Below are 19,981 nucleotides of genomic sequence, written 5' to 3' on the forward strand. Positions count from 1 at the left end.
TAAAACCAAACATGAAGATGCAGTAGTGTGAAATTAATACTGACAACACCGGGCTTGCCTGGGCTCTGCAGATTAACCAGCATTTTACTGCATCAATAAAGGAATGAGGAAATAAAATTAAAAACTGATAGTGAATGGAATTACTTATTTGAAGCTAGTGATTATGTCAAGCTGTCACTCCCACAGATGGATTAAGCACGGAAAGACAACCAGATAAATTATAAGCCACTCTACGAAGCCCGTATCCATCTAGTCCACAAGCTTGGTAACAATGGAAATCTGAAATCGACTTGGTCATGGCAGATTTGGGTTGCGTGTTTAGCATGTCATAGACTCCTCCTAGCATCTTGAAAAGCAGAGATCAAAAAGACCTTAGAGGTCATGTGAGATTAGATTTCACTTTTGAAGCATTACATCGAGTTATTTAATCTAAAATGGAAAAACTAAAGAGGTTTCTTTCCTTTTTTAAAATCACTAATGTACAATTTAGAGAAAAACAAGTAGTGCCAGACAACATACTTAAAGCATATAAAACAGAAATTACATTAATGTAGCAAAGGGAGTTCTCTACACTCCTGAGTAGGTTATGTTTATTCAGGCCATAGATTTTATTTTAGTTTCCTTTTCTTTGTCTTTAACTCTCTACTTTTTACCACTATTCCTTCATAATCTACACTTAGATCACCCAAAAGTCTCCTTAAAATTCACTGGAATACTGACCCCTTATTTAAAAACTGATTTTTGGACAAACTGTGTTTCGTTGTATTGGGTCCTGGCTTTAGCAGAAACAAAGCTGCATTTCTCTGTGTAGGTGAAAGTAATTATAGAATCGTGACATGTTGGGGTCAAACAAGATCTTAGAGAAGTTCTCCTAATTCTCTCTCAAATTGTGGCGGACATGGTTCTTTCTTGCATGCTTGCATCCTCACTGTTGCAATGGAGAGTCTTTTTGCAACCAAAGGGTTTTATTGCCAGAGTCCATGACCTAACCACTAGCAAATGACCTTTGATATGCTGATGAAAAATGTTTTTCTGCATCCTCTCTATTCCTTGGGTGTTTCTGCTCTTCTAATAGAAAAGTGTCACTGGCTTTCCAATAAGACTCAAGAACTTTGATACCTACAAAAAGAAAATCTTTTCTTTCTCTCTGTTTTAAATTGAAGTATAATTAACATACAGTGTTATACTAATTTTAGATGTGCAATATAATGATCTACAATTCTACCCATAACTCAGTGCTCATCAAGATAAGTATACTCATAATCTCCCTTATCTTTTTAACTTATTGCCTCACCCACTTCACCACTGGCCACTACCAGTTTGTTTTGTGTATTTTTTAAAATTTTATTTTAATTCCAGTATAGTTAACATACAGTGTCCTATCAGTTTCAGGGATTTTATATAGTGATTCAACAATTACATATACTACTCAGTGCTCATCCAAGGTAAGGACTCCTAATCTCCTTCACCTTTGTCAGTCATCTCCCCACTCACCTCTCCTTTGGTAATCATCTATTTGTTCTCTATAGTTGAAATCTGTTTTTGTTTGTTTGTTTTTGGTTTGTCTCTTTTCTTCTTTATTTGCTTTGTTTGTGAAATTCCACATATGAGGGAAATCATATGGTACTTGTCTTTCTCTGTCTGGCTTATTTTGCTTAGCATTAGATTCTCTGGATCCATCCATGTTGTTGCAAATGGCAAGATTTCATTCTTTTTGATGGCTGAATAATATTCCATTGTACAATCCATTATGCACAATGGAAAGCACACACACACATACATAATGTACACACACACATACACATCTTTATTATATGTATATATGTATACATCTATGCTTATACATGCATATATATACACACATACATATGTACCTTTATTATATGTATATACATGTATATATCTATGTTCATACATACACACACAACATCATCTTTATCCGTCCATCTACTGATGGGCACTTGGGTTGCTTCTATAATTTGGCTGTTGTAATGATGCTGCTATAAACATAGGGGTGCATATATCCCTTCAAATTAGTATTTTTGTATTCTTTGGATAAAGGCCCCATAGAGGGACTACTGGATTATAGGGTAGTTCTGTTTTTAATTTTTTGAGGAACCTCCATACTGTTTTCCACAGTGGCTGCAGCAGTTTGCATTCCCACTGACCGTCACAAAATTTCCTTTTTTCTCCACATCCTCACCCACACTTGTTTTTTCTTGAGCTTTTGGTTTTAGCCATTCTCACAGGTGTGAGGTAACATCTCATTGTGGCTTTGATTTGCATTTCCGTGATGATGAGTAATGTTGAGTATCTTTTCATGTGTCTCTTTCGTATTTGTATTTCTTCTTTGGATAAATATCTGTTCTGGTCTTCTTACCATTTTTTAGAAATTGGATTATTTGGGGTTTTTTGGTGTTGAGTTGTTTAAGTTGTTTATATATTTTGGATATCAACCCATTATTGGATATGTCATTTGCAAATGTCTTCTCCCACTTAGTAAGTTGCCTATTTCTTTCGTTGATGGTTTCCTTTGCTGTGCAAAAGCTTTTTATTAATCCCACTAGTTAATTTTGCTTTTGTTTCATTTCCCTCAGGATACATATGTGGAAAAATATTTCTATGCCTAATGTCAAAGAAATTGACTTCCTGTGTTTTCTTTTAGGATTTTTATGGTTTCATATTTCATATTTAAGTCTTTAATCCATTTTGAGTTTATTTTTGTGTATGGTGTAAGAAAGTGGTCCAGTTTCATTCTTTTGTAATATCTGTTTGGTTTTTTCAGCACCATTTGTTGAAGAGACTGTCTTTTCCCCATTGTGTATTTTTCCCCTCCTTGTCATAGATTAATTGACTATATAAAAATGAGTTTATTTTTGGACTCTTAATTCTGTTTCACTGATCTGTGTGTCAGTTTTTTGTGCCATTACCATAGTGTTTTGATTTCTTCTTTTTTTTTTTTTAAGATTCCATTTATTTATTTGACAGAGAGAGAGATCACAAGTAGATAGACAGGCAGGCAGAGAGAGAGGAGGAAGCAGGCTCCCCGCGGAGCAGAGAGCCCGATTCGGGACTCGATCCCAGGACCCCGAGATCATGACCTGAGCCGAAGGCAGCAGCTTAACCCACTGAGCCACCCAGGCGCCCCCATAGTGTTTTGATTTCTATAGTTTTTCACTATATCTTGAAATCTGGGATGGTGATAACCTCTAGCTTTGTTCTTTTTTCTCAAGATTGCTTTGATTATTCAGGGTGATTTGTGGTTCCATATACTTTAGTATTACTCGTACTAGTTCTGTGAAAAATGTTAGTATTTTGATAAAAGTTTCATTAAATCTGTAGATTGTTTCAGGTACTGTGGGCATTTTAGCAAAATCCCAGCAAAACCCTGGACTCCATCAAAAAACTACAAGAAGTGGGGCGCCTGGGTGGCTCAGTGGGTTAAAGCCTCTGCCTTTGGCTTAGGTCATGATCCCAGGGTCCTGGGATCGAGCCCCGCATCGGGCTCTCCACTCAGCAGGGAGCCTGCTTCCTCCTCTCTCTCTCTGCCTGCCTCTCTGCCTACTTGAGATCTCTGTCTGTCAAATAAATAAATAAAATCTTAAAAAAAAAAAAACTACAAGAAGTGATAAATAAATTCAGTAAATTCCCAGGATACAAATGGATATAGAGAAATCTATTACATTTATATACACTAAGAATGAAGTAACAGAAAGAGAAACTAAGAAAATGATCTTATTTACAATTGTACCAAAAATAATAAAATACCTATGAATAAACTTAACCAAGGAGGTGAACTGCCTGTACTCTGAAAACTGTAAAATGCTGACGAAAGAAACTGAAGATGAAACAAACAAACAGAAATATATTTTATGCTCATGAATTGGAAGAACCAAAAAGGCAATATTAATATTTAGGCATATTTCTTAATGTCACTCAGGAAATTAATTTTAATACAACTAAATACTCTTCCTAATGAGGTAAAGCATACATGGAAGTCAATGGGAGACAAACTTTATAGAATAGGCAGCTTTAGAGATTACAAGTGATGCATTAACAGGTTTTTATTCAATGTCATTATAAGAAATTGATCTCAGATGCCAGAAAATGGAACTGCTTATGGAAATCTCAGACTCATCCATACCAAGCATGTATTTTTCACAGTTCTTTCCAGCTGGCCTCCCACTTACTGTCAGAGCAATAAGAAAACATGCAAATGGAGAAGAAATGTTGTAAGCTCTTCAAAAAGCATTCAAACCCAACTGAGGGAGAGATTTTTTTTTTTTTTTAAAGCTTTTAACCTGTGCTTTCTGGGTGATCTAATGATAAACTAAAAAGACCAAAAGAATTTTATATGTGGCGGAATTGCTTTCTGCGTAGAGCTAGCACTTTCTTTCTCACTCTCTCTGTAAGGGCTATAACTCATTATTATTATATCTATGACTGTTTCTAAGATGCTCAAAATTATTTAAAAGAAGTAATTAGTAAAATATATTTAAACATTCAGTAAAAGTGAAAACAGAGGCAGCAATCAGATGAAATAAACCAGACAGTAAATATTTAAAAACAATAACAGTAATAATCTTTGTTCAAAGGTAAAGGAATCACAATAATAAAAGGAATATAAGAACCCTGAAAGTATTTTTTCAAGCCCAATTAGTTTTATGAATATTTAAAGTAAATATATGTAGGTCCTGGGGCACCTGGGTGGCATAGTCTGTTAGACACCCCGTTCTTGGTTTTGGCTCAGGTTGTGATATATCAGGGTCCTCAGATTGAGCCAAGTCCTGTGTTGAGCTCTGTGTTCTGTGTGGAGCCTGTTTAAGACTTTTTCCTCCCTTTGCCCTTCTGCCCAAACTCTCCCTTTCTTTCTCTCTCTCAAATAAATACTTAAATCTTTAAAAAAAATAAAGTGTGTGTCTTAAACTCAAGAGTTTGTTAAGAAACTTAACAGTGAATAGAGGGAAATGTATTTGTTCCTTTTTCATATATTTAGTAGAAGTCTACTGGGTCAGAGATGAGAAAGAAAAAATAGAATGTGGTGAGAATTCATGCAGTTTCCCTTCCAAAGAGATGCCAATTTTGGTGGTACAGATAACATTTTCTGTCTTGGGGTTACTGCTGGACCTGGTGGAGATGTTTGAGGATTTCTCTACATTTCCACAGCGATGGAGTATCTCTAAGATAAAAATCTAAGACACACAATGTAATCAAGGACAGATCTCTGGGAGTCTAAAAGAAAATAATGCCTTTAAATACTCAGCCAAAATATGGATCATTCCAAATATTAAAAACACAAGCATAATTCACAGTTTAATTGTTTATCATCTAGTAATCTTTACCATAAACTCTGGTGAGGGTAAAAGATGCCGAATCAGTGCCGGTGTCTTTGGCTCATTATAGGTAATTACCTATTCATTGGAAATTAGAAATTGATAACTAATGTCACTGTTGAATATAAACATCACATCAGATACATTTATGCTAGATTTTTATGTAAGATTTTTTCAGAGGGAGGGGTAAATAAATGAGAGCTCACAACATGAAATTGAGAAGACATCTGTCGCAGTGGCCAAACCTCCAGTAGGCTGGATAATGATTATGAATCTATTACTGTTGATATATTACATAAAGCTGTGGGAATAGAAGGCTTTTCAGATTATACAGAGAGTAATCAACAGCCAACAGCAATAGCCCCATGCTCTCACACCTGCTGCGCGCCTCCCATGGGAATATGTGCATCTCCAAGCCTGGAATTACTGGCAAGATAGAGGAGTTTTCTTTCACCTTTAGTTTAGCTCTCAAATTAGAAAATAAACTGTTGGTTAGTCAATCCCACAATAGGGATGATAGAAACCACAGTGTCCAAGCACTGTTAATAGAGGCATCCTCTGCCTTCTTTCCTCAACATTTCAAGTTCAATTACTAAAGCTTACCTTCTTGGGATCTCTTTCTTTCTTTGGTCTCTCTACCACACAAATCATGTATTGTAAGGTGATTCAAAGACATTCTAAAAATTCACAATTTACCTTAAGGAGAGGGGGAGGGGAGGAAAAGAATGAAGGGGATTTCTTTAGAATTTTGAATAAAAGTCTAAGATTTTTTTAAAAATTATGAGAGTAGAAATTTTAGCTATTGTGAATTAGACTGTAGTTTCAGAATCTGTTTAACCAAAATTGTAAGCCATCAAGTGCTGGCTACTGTAGTTAGGTAGGTAACTTGGTGGTTTGCACTGATGAGACACAAAAGATGAAATGTCCACTTTCATGCCTAGCACATAATATATTGTCCATTCTTGAAAAGTGGAGTTGTTAACATTGCCCGGAGGTTAAGATAACTGATTTCCTTTACAGTCTTTAGTAGCATTTGCATTCTACCTATACAAAAATGGTAATTGGTACCATTGTACCCTGTATATCAACTTTATGTGAATTTGAAAAAAAGACACTCCCTCCTCTAGATATGTTCTTATTATCTGCCATAAATATACAAATATATGATGACTGACATGTAAAGTGACCTCTAGATCCGTGCAGTACACCATCCATACAACCAAACACAACCCTTTTGTCAGGTTGTATACGATTGCTTCCCTGTAATTTCAGCTGATGGGTTCTTGGCCATCCTGTACTATACTGTATTTGCCTAGGCACATCTTGATCTTGTATTTTTATCCAGTCTGACATAAGCAGACATACTAGTTTGCCTATTAGATGATTTTTATACTAGCAAAATTTGTGGCAGACTTCCTGGACCAGCTCCATTTATTCTTATAGCCACACTTTGGTTCTGATCCCATCTACTTCCTGATTCTTGACTATACCTCTTACTTAGGTCTTCAGTTACAGTGTGTTCTTGATAGTAATCAAGCTGTATTTCTTGTCACACACACATACATGAAAGGTCACTCTCTGATGGAAAACTAATAAAAATCAGAATAAAAAGATGAAAGCATCCCTCTGAAAAATGATACATGTCCAAAGATATTTGCAAATATTTTATTGAAGAAGCCTAGGGGGAAGGCTCCAGTAGGATCACAATGGCATCCTTAGGTCTGGGATGTAGCTAAAGCAGTTGTTACTCAGAGAAGGCAGACTGCATGATAAGGGAGAAGAATGAGAACTCTCAGTGTTTATACTGTATTACTTAGTGGATACTTCTCCTCTGTCCAGGAGAGGTTTGCCCTACTTCTTTTTTTTTTTTTTTTAAGATTTTATTTATTTATTTGACAGAGAGAAATCACAAGAGAGGCAGGCAGAGAGAGAGGAAGGGAAGCAGGCTCTCTGCTCAGCAGAGAGCCTGATGTGGGACTCGATCCCAGGACCCTGAGATCATGACCTAAGCTGAAGGCAGTGGCTTAACCCACTGAACCATCCAGGCGCCCTGCCCTACTTCTTTAGATAAAAATGTCCTTTTCTTAGAGAAAGGACAACGCACCTACTAATGATTATCTGATGTAATTGTGCCTATTTTTTTTAAAATCAAGCTGTTGGTCTGTAACTTAGTGTCCTGAGAAGCCTTACATCCAGAATCAGTCATGATCCTTGATTCAGGCCTCTTTGTCATTGTATTAAATGGGGCTAAGATTTGACTTGATATTACATTTTATTTTATTTTAATTTTTAAAGCTGTCTTCTATGACCTAATGTTAATTTCCTAGAACATAAAATGCTATCTATAGATAACCTGATCAAGTGTATTTTTTTAACTTAAAAAAATTAAGATTTTATTTATTTGTGAGAGAGAGAACAAGGGAGAGCACGTGTCGAGGGCAGAGGGAGAGAGAGAAGAAGTCTCCCCGCTAAGCAGGGAGCCTAACGTGGGTCTCGGTACCAGGATCCTGGGATCATGACCTGAGCCAAAGACAGACAGTTAACTGACTGAGTCACCCAGACGCCCCTCAAGTCTAATTTCTGATCAGAAAACCTGATGGCCCAGCACAACTAAAATTATATTACAACACTAGAGGACAACATAGGAGAGCCTATTGAGAGCAACTAGCAAGACTCTGTCTTGAATATTTGACATCTTAAGGGTATGATTCTTTTTTTTTTTTTTGAAGATTTTATTTATTCATTTGACAGAGATCACAAGTAGGCAGAGAGGCAGGCAGAGAGAGAGAGAGGGAAGCAGGCTCCCTGCTGAGCAGAGAGCCCGATGCGGGACTCGATCCCAGGACCCTGAGATCATGACCTGAGCTGAAGGCAGAGGCTTAACCCACTGAGCCACCCAGGCACCCAAGGGTATGATTCTTAAAATAGGTGCCTACCAAGGTTTCTACTTGAAATCCTGGACGTTTCTCACTGCACGTGGTCGCAGAAGGGCTTCCAGCAGCTACCTTGGTTCTGCGAGCCATACAGTCATGGAGGAGATGGCTGCAGTACAAAGTGGACAAAATCACACAGCAGCACACTGTTGTTTGGAGCAGGAGTTATCACCTGACTCAGTCTGGACAGTTAAAGCTTCTTCTTCAGGAATTTGAAATTTGAACTGAAGGAATTTTAATTGCTTTTTGTGACCAGAATTGTAACAAATTGGGTAGGAAGCCATCAATGGTCATGTGAACTGGGAAGCAGAGAGAAAAATAGGAAGGTCACAGCCAAGCATTAAGGGAAATTCGAGAAACAGGAAAAATCCTGTGGTGCTTCTGGCAGTTTTCCTATTCTTGATTCTGGTCTTTTCATAAGTCTGGCCATCATCCTACCCTCGGGTCTATAAGACAGCCCAAGAGAAACACGGAATATTTTTGTTTTTGCTCAAGTTAATTCATGTTTCTAGTACTTACTGCAAAAGTCTTAACTCTGCAAGTCTGTAATATTGAACTTTCACCAGTACACCTGATCTTCTTACTCAGTAGCTCAAGCACTGACATTTTTATTTTAATGCATCCGAAAGTCATATGTATCCTAGGGGAAGTCCCTTAACAAGATTCTTAGTCTGTAAAATGGCCTACAGCACTTCATATATTTGTGGTAAGAATGAAGTGAGTTTGTATATAAAAATCTGAAAACAGTATCAGACACACATAGAAAGCATCAGATACGTTTAAAATTTTATATTTATTTACTCCAGTATGATTAACTATATTCTTTTTATGATCTCTCTATATGAAAAAGTGTATTACAAACATTCTTTGTTTTAGCTTAGCATATTTCCAAAATGGAAAATTTTAATTAGTCCTTACAAACACTCCATAGATTTATTCATTCATTAATTACTATACTCATTTCAAGAAACAAGTTATTGGACACTTCGTATGTTAATATATATTTGTTTATAGAAGAATCACTGTTAAACTATTGGTTAGAAACAGTCTTCTTATGTTGTTCAATATAGGATTTTAATTAATAAGATGCTTTCTCTTGAGTTACACCTATCTGCATGAATCATCCGTTAGCTTCAGAGAAAAAAGAACCAAGAAAAGATGTTCTTTGGAGATAATTCTGTATTATACAGTTAGATGTCAGTGTTTGTTTAATAAATAAAAGGAATACAGAGATGAGTATATTTTAGGCTTTATGATTATGCAGGTGATTGGAATATTAAGAAGATGGACAGAATCCCGTTAGGAATGGTTACCTGTGCCTTCATCCTGATCATTCTTTAAAAAGAGAGTTCTTTGATGCCCATGAGTGTTTGTTTTAACTGGCCCACTGAGTATTTAAAGCTTATTCAAAAGGTCACATTTGGGGGCAAGACTTCAGGCATATAGCCCAGATGGGCTAAAATACAAAGGAACGTAAATATGTCAAAGTTTGAGCTGTTAATACTAGGATTTCCAGACTGATTTTCTGACACGTCACTTTAATTTTAAAGAATTCCATTTGGAAATGTCATGAATAATTCTCCAGAGACTGAAGTGGATATAAAGTCACCATTTCACCAACAAATACAACAAAAGCCTGGCATAGCAATATCTTTGAGAAGATTTTCCTTGAACAGTTTGAAATGGCACTCCTAGAAACTATCGAAAATATCACTAAAATCAACTTTTTTCTTCCTTGGTTCACTGAGAGAGCTGAGAAGGTCAAACTATTAAAACAAACCTGGGCACCCCAACTTTGTATCCGGAGATTTCACACCTTGTAAGTTGCCATCAGGACACTTTTTGGACACTTTCTAATTTAGGAGCTTCTAAGATTCAGTCTTAACTCTTTTCTACCCTAATGCCTTCTTCATTTTTAACCCTGTAGCTCTCAGCTTTATTAGGTAAAAAAAAATATATATATATATATATATATATATATATATATATATGTATATATAGTTTTATAATGAATATTTTGTAATATACTCTTTACCTTTCTGGAATGAAATTAATAGATGACAAAACTACCAACAAGGTAATTTTTAAAATCAATGTAATATCTAACTTTGAAAATTTTAAGAAACATAAGGGAAGTAATATTATTAAAATAATGTGCATGAGCAGAATAGAACATAAATGGTTCCATGTGATACCTGAAACTCTGGGAAGATATTAAAAAGTTGAATGGGACAACTCTGCGCATTTACAGAACACTTAGCATTTATTATTTTTACTCACTAAATGCCTTACCACATTCATACTTGATATAACCCAAAATATGCCAAAATATAACCCAAAAATGCCCTCCAAAAAAATTCTGAAATTCCCCCTACTAGCCAGTACTACTCTTGTTGCTAACTATTACCTTTCCCATTTCTGAAAGGAAATTAAACCATAATTCCAACTGACATCAGTTTAGTTTATAATAAAACCATTTGTCAATAGTCCTTTCTATTGTTTATTAGTATCATATCACCTTTTTTTTTTTAAATTTAGTAATTCCCAGCTTTCCAAAATACAAAGACATTATTTCTAAAAAGTTACTTATTTGCTATTTTTTATCTGAACAATTGACAAGTGGTTTCAGGCACAGGAGCAACATAATACAAATACTGTTTTTTTTTAAGTTTTTTAAAAAATATTTTATTTATTTATTTGACAGACAGAGACCACAAGTAGGCAGAGACAGGCAGAGAGAGAGGAGGAAGCAGGCTCTTTGCTCAGCGGGGCTCTCAATTCGGGGCTGGATCCCAGGATCCTGGGATCATGACCCGAGCTGAAGGCAGAGGCTTTAACACACTGAGCCACCCAGGCGCCCCCAAATACTGTTTTTTTAGGAAATGACTAAACTCTATTGCAAGACTTTGGGAGATTACACAAGTCTTGATGTACCATTACAAGTTATAGAAGTTTTTTTTTTTTAAGTTTTAGTAAAATAATTTCTGTAACCTACACCCAAAATGGGGCTTGAACTCACAACCCTAAAATCAAGAGTTGCGTGCTCCACCAACTGAGCCAGCCAGGTGCCCCAAGTTACAGGGATTTTTAAAGAGCAAGAACTCTTAAGTGGAAACATTGGTGTTTAAGGAGAGTTTCCGTGCATTGACCTGTCCTGTTTCCAGAAAACCCTGATGGTAAGAGCACCAGATCAGTCCACACACACAGAAAAATAATCCTGATGGAACGTAGAATCAAAAGATTCGTAAAAAGAGACTTGTTCCAGGTGTCCAAGCAGTCGCTTTGCATTATAACCTGACATAATGGAGCATAATGAGCAGTTCTAACTGTAAGGTTGAGAGATGCACATTGAAATTAAGAGTGTTTTCAGACTCTGATTTGGTTATGATTGCAAAAAAGCAATTTCCTGTCTTCTAGTTTAAGTAGTTGAACTAATGTCGTGTTTATATCCATATCTTTACCTATATTTATAACTATTTATTTTTCTTGTGGCAGCACATGGGATATTTTAGTGCCTGGAATAAACAAAAATGACCAACTTCAATTATGCAGCCTCCTTATCCTTTCAACAATACAGTTTTTAAACTGAAAGTTTGGTTAAAGTCAAATGAAGTTTTAACAGGCCCTGGGTAACTCTTCCTATTAGTTAGTAGGATAATCCAATATAAAAAGCAAGTGTGGGGCACCTGGGTGGCTCAGTGGGTTAAAGCCTCTGCCTTCGGCTCACATAATGATCCCGGGGTCCTGGGATTGAGTCCTGGGATGGAGCCCTGCATGGCATCAGGCGCTCTGCTCAGCAGGGAGCCTGCTTCCCCCCACCCCCCACCCCCACCCCCGCCCAGCCTGCCTCTCTGCCTACTTGTGATCTCTGTCTGACAAATAAATAAACAAAATCTTAAAAAAAAAAAAAAAAAGCAAGTGTAGTGTAGAGAACAGTAAAATTATTACTTAATTTTGGACCTACCTTGACTGCTTCCTAGCTTTTCTAATATGGGTAAATTATTATGTAGTTTGAGCTTTAGTTGTTTGTTTGTTTTTGTGTAAAATGAGGCAATAGTAGTAACTCCTGTGTAAATGTCATAGACCTGTAAGGAGATACATATGTAAAGTGCTTAGTTAATGACTACTACAGGATAAGAACTCAAGAAACACATTTTTTTTTAAGTTTTAAAATTCCAGTTAGTTAACAGACAGTGTAATATTAGTTCTGTGTGTACAATGTAGTGATTCAACAAGTCCATGCAACACCCAGTGATCATCACAAGTGCACTCTTTAGTCTCCATACCTGTTTCACCCATCCCACCAACCCCTTCCTCTCTGGTAACCAGATTGTTCTCTATAGTTAGATTCTGTTTTTGGTTTGCTTCTCCATCTCGTTCTTTTTTCTTTTGCTCATTTGTTTTGTTTCTTAAATTCCACATGTGACTGAAATACAGTACTTATCTTTCTCTGACTTATTTTGCTTAGCATAATACTCCCTAGCTCTATCTATGTAGTTGTAAGTGACAAGATTTCATTCTTTTTTATGACCAATATTCCATTGTGTGTAATATGTATATTACATACACACTGAGTAATATTTAAATGTATATATATTTCATATATATACACACTGAGTTATATTTTATCATGCACCATATCTTCTTTATCCATTCATCAGTGGATGGATACTTGGACTGTTTCTATAATTTGGCTATTGTGGATGATGTGCTATAAACAACAGGGTGCACATATCCCTTTGAATTAGTTTTTTTTTTTTTAATTTTTGGGCAAATACCGAATAGTGTGATTATAGTTTTAACTCTTGTGGAACCCCCATACTGAGTGGCTGCACAAGTTTGCATTCACACCAATAGGGCAAAAGGGTTTTCCTTTCTCTACATCTTCACCAACATTTGTTGTTTCTTGTGTTGTTGATTTCAGCCATTCTTACATGTGTGAGATGATGATAGCTCATTGTAGTTTTTATTTGCATTTCCCTGATGATAAGTGATGTTATCTTTTCATGTCTCTTGGTCATCTATATGTCTTCTTTGGAAAGATGTCTATTTAAGCCTTTGCCTATTTTTATTTGGATTATTCATATTGTGAGTGTTGAGTTTTATAAGTTCTTTATATATTTTGCATACTAGCCCTTTTTCAGATATGTCATTTGCAAATATCTTCTCCCATTCCATAGGTTGCCTTTTAGTTTTGTTAATTGTTTCCTTGGCTGTACAGAAACATTTTATTTTGATGTAGTTCAAATAGTTTATTTTTGCTTTTGCTTCCTTTGCCTCAGGAAACATATCTAGAAAGAAGTTGCTACAGTCAATGTCAAAGCAGTTACTGCCTGTGTTCCCTTCAAGGATTTTTATGGTTTCAGGTCTCACATTTAGATCTTTCATCCATTTTAAATTTATTTTTGTTTCATGTTGCTGTTCAATTTTGTTGAGGAGACTGTCTTTCTCCCACAAATATTCTTTCCTGCTTTGTCAAAGATTAATTGACCATATAATTGTGGGTTCATTTGTGGGTTTTCTGTTCTGTTCTACTGATCTAAGTGTCTATTTTTGTGCCAGTACCCTTCTCTTTTGATTACTCCAACTTTGTAATGTAACTTGAAGTCCAGAATGGTGATGTCTCCAGCTTTGTTTTTCTCTTTTTCTCTGTTTTTTTTTTTTTTTTTTCTTTTAAGACTTTTTATTTGAGAGAGAGCAAGCTCAAGTGAGAGGAAGAGGCAGAGGGAGAGGGAGGAACTTCCCCACTGAGCAGGGAGAATGATGTGGGGCTCTGTCCCAGGACCGGGCTTATGATCAAGCCAAAGGCAGACACTTAACCAGCTGAGCCACCCAGGTACTCCTGTTTTTCTTTTTCAATGTTGCTTTGGTTGTTCAGGGTCTTTTGTGACTCCATACAAATTTTAGGATTGTTTGTTCTAGCTCTGTGAAAAATGCTGTTGATATTTTCATAGGGATTGCATTAAATGTGTAGATTGCTTTGGGTAGTACAGACATTAACAATTTGTCTTCCAAACCATGAGCATGGTATGTCTTTCCATTTCTCTGTGTTACCTTCAATTTCTTTCATCAGTGTTCTGTAGTTTTCAGAGTACAGGTCTTTCACCTGTTTGATTAGGTTTATTCCTAAATATCTGATTGTTTTTGGTATAGTTTCAGATGGGATTGATTCCTTAATTGCTCTTTCTAATGCTTTATTATTGTTGTATAGATGTAACAGATTTCTGTACCTTGATTTCATATCCTGTGACTTAATGGCAGGATATCAGTTTATCAGTTCTAGCAGTTTCTTGATGGAGTCTTTTGGGATTTTTATATATAGTATCATGTCATCTGTAAATAGTGAGTTTTACATCCTTGCTGATTTGGATGCCTATTTTTTTCTTTGTCTCATTACTGTGGCAGGGACTTCCAGTACTATGTTGAATAAAAGTAGTGAGTGGATATTCCTGTCTTTTTCTAGACCTCAGTAAAAATTAATATCATTGGCTGGCTGATGGACAACTGAGGACAGTTGCATCAAGTTTTATTTTTAGACAAAATCCTGGAGGATAAAAAGGATATGGTTTGAATACAACACCCTTTTGGGCAGTTTGTGACCACTCTGGTTGGGGTACCATATGACTGTATAACCTGTGTCTATTTAAGATTTTTGCATCCACACAGCCCATAAGTGTGAAACAGGGTAGGGTGGATGTAAGGGTGGTTCCTCTGTTGGTAAATATCTTTTCAGAAAGATTCATCCATCCCTCTAGTGATTTGTTATAGAACTAAAGACTAGTAGGACCATTTCTGAGTTAGTCCTGAGGAAGGGGACAGACCAAATCTATGATCATGTGATAAAAATTGTTCACCCCGTCCAAAATTTTATCACCTATAGCCTTGGTTTCCTGATCCATAATCCCACGTTCTATGGAGCTATTTGGAAACTATATGCTGGTTAAAAAACATGTGCCTGCAAATGAATTATGCTAAGACAAGATGGAGATCAGAGAAAGCAATTTACCTAGGTTCATATACTAAAAGATGAACAACTTTAGGTGGCAGCTAACTTAGAGTGTAGCATTCTTTATCACTGCATGCCTTAAGTGGTGAATTTTATGGATTCTTTTTGGAGAAATTATTTATTTATTGGTGGTCATGGAGTTTTATGAAGTCGACACAAAAATAAATAGCAAAAATATTTTACGTTTGAACTTTCACCAAATGAGTTTAATTTGCATGCAACCAAAGTCCCTGAGACCATGCATTGCATATAGCAGCTTTGTGCCACATCAAAGACACTCTTGAGATCAAAACAAAATCAAGTTCTGAGGAAGGAATTTTTTTATTCTCCTTCTTAATATACATGGTTTTGTTTTGTCTGTGGCTGTGGGTCAATTCAAGGCAATATAAAAATCTGTGGACACCATTGACATTTGAGTGACTCCATCTTAACCTTAGAAGTAGGAGTGGTAGTACATGAAACTATGGAAAGTGCCTTCTGAGGAAGAGTCTGCGACTGGAATCTGAAAACCTGAAGCTGTGCTGAGAGCGAAGGACTTTTGTATAGTTTCAGCCTCCCTCTTGCGGAGGGGTGCGACTGCTGTCACAGGATTGGATTTATGTGGCCACATTTCCCCTTCCATTTCAGGGTTTTTTGTTTTTTTTTTTTTTTTTTTTTTTGGTATGAGATCAACATGAAGATCATTGATTGTCCTCATTAAGCCTGCCTGAGCCAAAGGACAATGACCTTTCCCATATACTATCATCTGTGGGGAGGGTTTGTCCCTGTCTTCTTGCTTTGTTTTCTCAGGGAAGGGAAATCCAGAGCCAGTCAAACTGTAAGATCCTGACTGAGTTAGAGCCAGGCCGGGGTTACTTAAGCATTGCTAACGCTTCCATAGATCATTTCTGTGACAAAGATTGAAAGGAGAATGGAAAATAGCTCAACAGGATTCAATTCACGTGACAAAAGGAAATTGTGCAAAGTTTAATCCATTCCTATCACAGTCTCAAGATTGTAATCTCCTTGGATGCTGAGCCTAGGAAAGACTTTTTTTGTACAATATGCATCATCAAGTTGCTTAAAGAAACAGTGCTGCGGGCTGGAGCGAGGCGGCACAAGTTATATAACATGCAATTTAAGATAATGGCCTTTGAAAAGGAGAAATTAATATAAACAGACGAGGCCAACAAAGCTTCAGTCATCTAGAAGGTAGTTTCCATCACCACTGACGTTAAACAATATCACCCCCACTGAGCTTACACTATGTTTATTATCATTTAATTTCTTGCCCAAATCGGCACTTTCTTATCATGATGTCGCAGGGATTGCAAGCTCTGTTGTGACTACAATTGGTAGAAAATGCATTCATCTAAGTGAGTAACAAGATACAAAAACTGAGCTCTCTATCTTAACCTTTTGTGGCTTTAAACATTCTACTAAAACATTAGCAAAAATGGAAGCTATAGCATTTCCATAATTATCCCAGCACTGGCTTTGTTCTTATAATGATAGAATCCATACTTTCAATTTGGAGTGCTTAATAATAGCAGCTGTCTTGTCTGCTCAACTGTGAGGTTTTAGGGCTCCCATAATTATTCATTTTCACTCACTTGACAGTGGGTGTTTCCTTGTAATATTTCAGGCCACATCAGAAGATAGAATTTTAAAATCCTTTTAAGTGTTCTGCTATACATAACAATATTGAATTATGCATTAATAAACCAAATTTAATTGACTTGGAGGTGCATAAGCCCTAATTAACACTATAGCTCAATACTAAAAACTGATTGCCACAAATCAGCAAACACACACAAATGCGGGCGTAATGATTATACCGTTAATATATGAAGGCCCCATGTCTCTTGGTCCTTGAAACTACACACTCTGTTTTTTTTCTTCACCTTCTCCCTTGCTCGTTCCTTCCTCATATACTTGCTACTGGTTCTCCTCTTCCTCCTTCTCTTATTTTTCAAAACATTTCATTTTGGAATAATTTTAGGTTTACAGAAGGGTTGCAGGGGTAGAACAGGACTTCCACTTTGCGCTGAGCCCTCCTCTTATTTTTTACTAAGTTTCTTAATGGGGAACTGAAAGATAAAGGGGAAAAACAGAAACCTACCCACAGAAAATACAAATGGCCCTCTGTCTTTCTGATATGCATTGAGCTAATTACGATAATAAATAAAATATGAATATTGGGAATAAGCCGGGTAAATCATTTTTCATTATTATGGAGTCTAAATGAAAGGGTTGTTTTCTAGGGAGAGGATATCACATGGATGCATAGATGTGCTGCAGCCAACAGCAGTGTGCTTTATGATGATGGCTGAGAATTCCATGTTTCTGAGTGCGTTTACGTGTGCTGAGAGAGTGGTTCCAAAGATGAGGAAGGTAGTTTTATGGGCAAGGCTTCAGAGATGCTGAAGAGGATAATTGAGAGAGGGAGGTTTTTATGATATAATAAGGTGTAGAGTGTGTGCGAGTGAGTAGGGACAGGATGAGGGAGTGGGGGGTGGGCAACAGTTATAAGATGTTGTTAGGACATGTATGCTGGCATTGGTAGACTCTTTAATAGTCTTTCATGTGAAGGAACAACTTCCAGGCTTAGTGCAGAGGTAAGGCCTTCCATTGTGTGTGACAGTCTGTATTTAATTGGAACAATTCATCCTGATTTTTTAAAAGACATGGTATACACACACACACATATATTTATAAATATTGTGTACAATTATAAAGTGTACATTTGAATTTTATAATTGAAAATGACTAAAATAAACTTTTTAAAATCGTTTAGTCCTTCCACTATATAAAATTTTGATAGTTCATAATAGTAGGAGGAAGAAATGACTTATCATAGATAGCCACTCTGAATAATTTAATGCATTTTACTTTCAATTTTGTTTTAGTCATTTTTTTCTAAATTGTGCCTCATAGTTATTTTAAATTCTCTTTTGTTGTGCTGCTTTTGTTTTATTATTATTATTATTTTTTTTTTGGAAGTCATTTTGTTTTTCACAATCCAGTCATGAGACAGGGGCTTTGTGTAGCCCAAGTAAGTGGCATATCCTTCTTATTTTTTTTCCCTCTTAAACCATACAAAAATATTCTAGAAAATGCCTCTCACTATGCGGAGGCAAACATATAGATATAAACAGTGGAAAGCATTGAATAGACAGTTCCAAAGATAGAAAGTTTCTACTGACTCCCAAACACATGCTCTGCTTTGTTCCCTACTGAAGGACGGGTATTGTTTTATAAGTGCAATCTAAGAACGCTTGATGGTAAATGTAAACTTTGTTCTCATCCATGCCATTTTCGCTTACAGCTGTAGCTTTTTTTTTTTCATTATATCTATATCCATACTTCTCAGACTTAATCCTTCTTTACCCTATAGGTATGACCCCTAACACCATGATAGGTCAAAATATTTATTGGTTGAATAAGTTTATTTATAGGGAGGGTGTATTAGTGTTCTCTATAGAAACAGAACCAATGGGTGGGAGGAGAGCAGGAGAGAGAGAGAGAGAAAGAAAGAAAGAGAAAGCAAAAGGATTTGGATGAAAGATTGCTCATATGATTATGGAGACTGAAAAGTCCTGCAGTTTGCCATCTGTAAGCTGGAGGCCCAGGATAGCTGGGGGTGTAGTTTTACTCCAAACCCCCAAAGGATTGATAACCTGGGGGCCAATGGTGTAATTCGCACTGAGTCAGAAGACCCAAGAATCAAGAGAGCCTGCTGGAGGACAGAAGAAAATTGATGTCCCAACTCTAGTAGAGAGAGCAAATGCTTCCCTCTACCTTTCTGTTCTATTCAAGCCCTCAAGGGATTGGATAATTCCTACCCACACTGGGGAGGGTGATCCTCTTAACTCAGTCTACCAGTGCAAATGCTAATCTCTTCTAGAAACACCTTCACAGTCAAAACTAGAAATAATGTTTTGCCAGCTCTCTGGGTATCTCTTAGCCCAGTCAACGTGACACATAAAATTAACCATCACAGAGGTTTAGTATTAAAATTTGTCCAGAGAAACTGAAGCAGGGTGACAGACTGTCCAAGGATGCCAGAATTACTAACCACTATTCTAAAAGCAAAGACTAGTCAGAACGTCAGCTCTGATACCACTTCATAGCAGTGCTATTAAAACATCTATGAAACATCAGTTATTTTTTTTCCATTTTATTTTATTTTATTTCTTTTCAGTGTTCCAACATTCATTGTTTATGCACCACACCCAGTGCTCCATGCAATATGTGCCCTCCATAATACCCACCACCATGTTCACCCATCCCCCTCAAAAAAACCCCTCAGTTTGTCTCTCAGAGTCCACAGTCTCTCATGTTTTGTCTCCCCCTCCAATTTCCCCCAACTCACTTCTCTCCATCTCCCAATGTACTCCATATTATTCCTTAAGCTCCATAAGTAAGTGAAACCATGATACTTGGCTCTCTCTCTCTGCTTGACTTATTTCACTCAGCATAATCTCTTTCAGTCCTGTCCATGTTGATACAAAAGTTGGGTATTCATCCTTTCTGATGGAGGCACAATATTCCATTGTATATAACACACCGTATCTTCTTTATCCATTCGTCCATTCTTGGTTCTTTCCACAGTTTGGCAGCTGTGGCCATTGCTGCAATGAACACTGGGGTACAGAAGGCCCTTCTTTTCACTACATCAGTTATCTTTGGGGTGAATACCCAGTAGTGCAATTGCAGGGTCATGGAGA

The sequence above is a fragment of the Meles meles genome, chromosome 7, assembly GCF_922984935.1.
Source record: "Meles meles chromosome 7, mMelMel3.1 paternal haplotype, whole genome shotgun sequence".
Lineage (NCBI taxonomy): Eukaryota > Metazoa > Chordata > Mammalia > Carnivora > Mustelidae > Meles > Meles meles.